Below are 6,774 nucleotides of genomic sequence, written 5' to 3'. Positions count from 1 at the left end.
TAAATATCTTGAACACTTGGAAAAGTTTTGTTTTTCATACTGTGAAACGAGACCCAAAAGTGAAATTTTATTATGTAGTGTTTACTACTGTAACAGAATGAAGCAAAACAAAGCTGAAAAAGTAAGTGACATGTGCTGGATTTAGGTAAGTATTCTCTGGATCCTAATACCCAGAACTTCTTCCCCCTAGCAAGACAAAGAGTGTTTGGGCACTTAGACTAAGTCATCCTGCTGTGATAGGCAGGGTTGAATTCAGAGCTTTCATTATGCAACTAAGTCAATATTACATATTGTCTTCTAGCAAYGAAAAGATGCTCAGTTAAGATTTGCTCTAATTCTGCTGTGTTCCCAGTTGCATGATGGCAACATTTTTCAGTGAGCATACAAGAAAGAGGCTAGTAGAGTATGTCTGCTGGATGGCTAAGGCTGGTACTGACTGCTGCTCCTTATTTTTGAACAGTTGTTTTAGAAAAGTTATTGCCCCTTCAGTACTGCTATCTTGTCACAAAAGTAGTCGCTCCCCCTCTCTCCCTATCTCCTGGAATAGAAGCAGTGTTAGACTTTTGTATAAATGAGTAGGGAGACAAGTAGGTAAGGACAGGTGATTATCTTGGCACCTTATAGTTTGTTATATTACGTAGGGAGAGAAAAATAAGCTACAACTGAGTTTGAACTTCATTGTTGTGAAATGTGTTGTGCTGCTCTTGGGTGAAGTTTGCATTACAGGCTGTACTCTACTCTCACCTGCCTTGATCATGTTCATTAGCTGCTGATTGTCTTAGCTTCTCTACCCACAGAATACCATTTGYAAGAGGTACTTCTCTTATTTTCCTGGTAGCTGCACCATATTTTCTTAGGTATTTCCTTCTACCTTTCTTCTTTTTCTTCCCCTTAGCTGCTCACTGACAAAGCTCAAGTTTTTTCATACTGAACTCKTGCAAGAGTGAATTGCAGGTGGAAAATGGGCTCTAACTTGCTTTGATTAGATTTAAACCAGTGGTGCTTCCTGCAGCCCATACAGACTTAGAAGGAAGGGAATGGCAGCAAAGCATTTTKCATGGGCCTTTAAGGGAGAGGACCCTGTCTGGGATGGGAAATCCAGTCTGGGCTGGATTTCCACAGCCTATCAGTYTGCCTAGTGACAAAAATAGTTTATATGGGCAGAGTGCCATCAGGTGGCTTGTGGCTTGATGCATTATTTATCAAGCTATTTAAATACCTTACCTTTGTCTAAAGGTGCTGGGAGCACCTGCCTTAAGCAGCTTAAGGGATTATTGCAGTAAATAATGGATGATGGGTCTGCACCCTCCTCTGGCACAAAACAGTGAAACACACTGGTGTATAGCCATTTTGGAATGGGGATAATCCAAAAAGGGGAGCAATAGCWTAAAGAGGTCAGGAGATTTTGTGTTCTTGAGTTTGAATACCTTAATGGAGCTACTGCATTCATTTTTTTTCTTTTCTTACTCCCTTCAGGTAGCATTGGATGAAGGAATGTGATTTGTGTGATTTTCACTGAATAATAAGTTAGAGCTTTGTATTAGCAATTGATTTATAARATTATAGGGTTTGTCTGTACTTGCCATTATTTTGGAATACCCATTTGATTTTAATTTCACAYCTTGCTTTAATAACAGCTATGTCCTGCCACTAGAAACTTGTGCTGCTCTGCTTCCAGGCACTGCCCTGTGTGTACTGCTTCTGTTCCACCACAGTCAAAGTGGGAACCACTTGGCCTTTCCTCTCYTGCTGCACTGGTTACTGCTGCAGTGACAGCTGCTGTCTTCTGTCATGTTTTCAGACAAAAAATAATTTTTCACCTTTCTGAGCAAGTTCTGCTAACCTGTTAAGGMATACAACACCCCTGGGAATTCAAGTGGGAGACACTACCAGCTTAGCTGTCTTTTTCCTTTTCTCCCCAGTCTGAGCTGGAGATCTCTTGACTCACCTTTTCAAGGGAAGACATAGATTTTAACGGAGTATGGCATTAAAATAGCTCACAGTCTCTTCTGTTTCAAGACTGAGTGCCCTTGATCTGGAAGCTTGATTTATGATTCAAGTGGAAATCATTYGATAGCATGTTAATGGACAGAAAGCAAAAGCATAATTGTGGGGTCAGAAGAGAAGGAATTACTTGCAGGGATTCTTTAAKGTGTGTAGTAACACCTACTGATAGTGAATTTTACTTACCTGTCTTATGCTTTAAGATCATTTCAGCCAATGCTGCTATGTATACAGTTTGTTTGTTTGGGGGCATTTTTTGATTGGTTGGGTTTTTTGTTTGGTTGGATTTCTTTGTTTTGTTTTGGGTTTTTTTTCCTTCTGTTGCTTCTATATAAAGTGAATATTTCCTACTCTAAAACCAGCAGAAAAATCTCTTGGCCACAGTGCTACCGCTATAGCCTGCCAGCTCTCAGAGAAAACACATTCTTTGTAGTGTTGTTCTCCATAGCATTGAGGGTTACCTTTTCTCCATGCAAAACACATTGGTGTCACCTAAGCAAGAACAGCACTGTTGAGAATTGGGGGGAAAAGCTCCGTAAGTCTAGAGACAGAGAAGGTGATAAAGAAAGGGAGAGTATTCTCCTTGGGACCAAGACAGATTTTGGCATGGAAATACCCCACCCTGGATTAGGCAGACCAGTCTTTTATCTGCTCCAGTGTTTTCCCTGGGTTCTTGCATGAATGCTGATACAAATTGTATCATGGTCCAACTAATGTGTAGAGCCTCAAACGATCAAATGCATTTACTTCAAGTGTGTGTATTTTCRGTGTACATGAATTTGTATTACACTGCTCCAGGTGCAGACACAGGTTATWGCTTTACATGCCAGTTATAAGAATGTGCAGGCAGTCAAAAAGAGCAGGAATAATGAGATAGAGACAAGTAAAACAAATCCATTAGAGTGATATGTTCATATCACTTAGTCCAAAGCCCTTAATGAATACAGCCTGTTTCTTCATGCTCATGTGAGCGACAAATTAGCATTAGAATAGAAAACGGTAATACAGGAAGTATTCATAGGCACAGCTACCAGYTCTCTTATGTTTTCAACCTGTCTCACAGGCTAGATTGGCCCTATYTGCATTTGGGAAGAAGAATGCTCACTCCCTGATGTAATATGTCTGCAGTTCTGCTTCTATAGAGCTGGAGTATTTCTGCTGTCAACATACTCAGAGGCTAAAAAGTTTATTCTGATTGAGCAAGACATTGCTGCAAGTTTTACTACGTGTAAAGTGGAAAAGCAGTCTGGTGTTTAAAATGAGGCAGTTTTTTTATTAAATTAATTGTGGAGAAGACTCTCCCCACCCAACCCCTTTCTGCTTTGCAGATTTAATACCTACCAGTCATTGTATCTGGTCACTGTGGTAACCAGTTAAAAATAATCAATGTCCATGGAATCAACTCAATAGCAGCCAGAGGGCAGAAATACAGGCTTTCTAGATAACCAGCTCTGAGTGTCATCACTGAGGTCCTGTTCCTTCAAGATCATCGCCTCTCTTTATCAAATGGCCTACGCCTGACYATAATACTGCTCCTTTCCTACTTTTCATCCTTATCCCTTTCTTCCCGCCTTCTTTAGCAGTAGGTTTCAAGTAACTATGGCAACAAGGCTAGGAATTTTCCACTTATTCGTTTCGTCTGAAATCTGGGTCATGTCTTTCTCATCAAGTGAAACTTGTATGGGGATAACTGGTCCAAACTCAGCCTTTGGTCCAAGAGAAGACAATGTCAGTTGTGGCAGCACTTACATGGTGGCTGTATTWGGTCCCCTGTGTCAGAAAATGTAAAGGTAAAAGGTAATCCACTTAAAATTTTGCAAGTATTTASTACATAACTGTCTCAGTTTGAGACAATGTTTTCAGAGAAAAATGTTACAGATTAAATGTTTTCTCTGAAGTGAAAAATTTGATCATTTTTCCCCACCAATATGAAATAGATGTTTGGGCAAAAGTGAAGAGAAAAAAAAGTAGTTTATTAACAAAACACAGTGCCCACAGGACACAGATAAAAAGTAACTGTTACATATTTAAAACTCAGGAACACACACCGCTCCCTCACCCCACAAACCTCTTGTGGAGAAAAGATGGTGGCTCCTGTCTCTGGAAAAAAGAAACAAAAGAAAAAAAAAAGTCCACATGACTGCTCCAGCAACAGTAGCAACCTGGTGGCAGTCCTCACTGTGGATGTAATAGAGGGCTCAGTGTGTTTTCCTGTCGGCGGCTTGGCTTCTTCTGGAGTCCGGGATGAGATGGAGCGGCGCAGCTTGTCCCTGCCAGCTGCCAAATTGCTCCAGAAGAAAAATCACACAAGTCGGAGAAGGGGGTGGCAGTCCTTGGAAAAACTGCCCAAGCTATCAAACCCGAGCTAGCTAAACGGCAGCAGTGTAACTCCCCTGCACGCAGTGAGCAGACCTCCTGCAGCACCAATGCTGAGGTCCAAAAAGCCCCTGGCTGCATGGCAGCCCCGGCTTTTAAACTGCCTGTGCCGCCCCTGCCTCTTCTTCTAGGTCAGATTTAAAGGCACAGACACCTTTTGGGCATACAAGCTGACGGAATATAGGAATACAGGATTGGCACAAAATCAACCCAGGACAATAACTTACTCAGGGAAAACCATTGCTGTAATTTGCTCTAATTGATGTTGATTTATAAGCCAGTTGGAATAGTTTCATATTGTGTTCCTAGTCCCAAGGCATGTATTAACTGAAGGGATGCCTTCTCAGAGTGATATCGAGTGATGTAAATGATACCAGTAGCCTCTTTCATTCTTTCAAGAGCAAATGTGGTGGTGTGAAATCTTAAAGGCATCTTCTGTCAGGATAATATATTAATGTCCTGCAGTCTGACTGGATCTGAGATCAATTTTAAGGACAGAAAGATCTCCAGATTTTAACTTGTTTCACTGCCAAGGGAGTAGCAAAATTGTCTCAAATGTTCCTGTCTTACACATTTGGRTATACCACCTCTCCTTGCACCTAGGATCACTTGAAATCCTAAAAAAWTTACTGTATTTGTTCATGGAAAGCCATGCAAAACAATTACAAGGTATTTTTGTACACACTTGATGCTATGGGTCACCTAGAAGAAAAGCACAAAGCCAGCAGTATGATCAGTAACCTATCTATTACTTTGTGTTTCTTATACTGTAATTTGGTAAACACCAGCATTAGCTCTCAGCGGGATTATTATTTGTAACAGGAATGGGTTCAAAGATTTACCAGGGTATCCAGTGGCATCTTGGGTATCAGTCACCCAAGAGTCTGCGCTACCTGATCTGAGTGCATGATGCCACACAGAGATGAGCTTAGGAGGCTGTTTGGTGCTTCCTTTCATGTGTTGTTTTGGCCACAATGAGGCAATAAAGGCTRTTACCTTTYCCTCCAAAGCTTTGCAGTAGCTCAGTGTTYGTGAATCACAAACRCACCTGGCTACTACCAGGTCCCTACCATGCACACGGGGAAATAGCTCRTCTGTAGCTGGTGTTTGTATGCCTCAGCTCTCTGCATCGGAGGCYTATAAGTGAGGTTACTTTGTGTCACTAAAGAAGTGGTGGCTGCATCTGGAAACGTTGGAATCACAGCAGAGACAATTACCGTGAAGCTGGATGACGCCACCACGTGGCCTGTGACTTAGGTTGCGAAGTGTTCGACAAATGAGAAGAGATGGGTTTCCCGAACTGAGCTGTAAGAAAGGGGATACATTTTTCAGCTTTTGCTTCCTTGTTTTTGGGTCACCACTACCTGTCACTGTCAGTGATGCAGGCTTGTTGGAAGATGTTCATAGAAGCATTTTCAAGAGCAMAGGATCTTTTCAAGAGACATGAAGAGCATTCATTCCTCACTGTTAAGCTTCCTTCCCTTCAGAGGGCTTCAARAGCTGCTGCTTTATTTAATGGGAGATGTTTGCACCAAACAGCAGGATTGAGGTGGGGTCTTATCTAGTGGAACAGGCAAGTCCCCAACGTAGTTCTGCCCTTTCTCTCTTCTACCATGCTCCCAGTACGTCTCTGTAAGATCGTTTAGCATTCCTTATAACCCCTGACTCTAACCTTTCAGCAGAATTCATTCAAATGTCCCATTTCCAAAGGTGAAGAATGCAATGGTGGGGAGGGATGCAAGACCTTAGACCCCTACATATGATCAGAGCAATCACCAGACTGTTACTTTTATGGAATAAGGGTTTACAGGTTTACAGATGAGAGAGCTACAACACTGAAGGGTACAGACACTGCTCTATGTACATTAAAAGWATGCCACCAACTGCATCAGTTCAGTGAGCTGGCTGAATTAATGCATTTTTCAGGAAGATAACAGTTTGTTCTGGAGTTCCCAGTGTGCCTGCAGGCTGGTAGTGAGTGACCAAACACTCGGCCCACCTGCACCGTGCTTGTGGAACAGCAGGGCCAAGCTGGACACTGCCGGCTGCTCAGAACCACACTGCTCCAGGGTCATCCTAGTGCACATGGCACAGGATTGCATCCAGATGGTTCTTGAATACCTCCAGTGAGGGAGACTGCACAACCTCTCGGGACAATCTGTTCCAGTGCTAGGTCACCTGCACAGTAAAGAAATTCTTCCTCATATCGAGGTGGAAGAGCCAGGCTCCGCTCGGTGGTGCCAAGCAAAAGGGCAAGAGCTGAAACGGACGCTCAGGAAATTCCACCTTAGCACGAGGTGTCCCAGCACCAGCGTGTCATAACGCGGTTCCACCGGGACCCTGCACACCCACGGTGCTGTGCTCTCTATTCCACGCCCTGTGTTCATCGCGCTC

The sequence above is a fragment of the Malurus melanocephalus genome, unplaced genomic scaffold, assembly GCF_030028575.1.
Source record: "Malurus melanocephalus ecotype Western Australia unplaced genomic scaffold, MMel_1.1 scaffold_5, whole genome shotgun sequence".
Taxonomy (NCBI): domain Eukaryota; kingdom Metazoa; phylum Chordata; class Aves; order Passeriformes; family Maluridae; genus Malurus; species Malurus melanocephalus.
Note: the sequence above shows the minus strand (reverse complement) of the source record.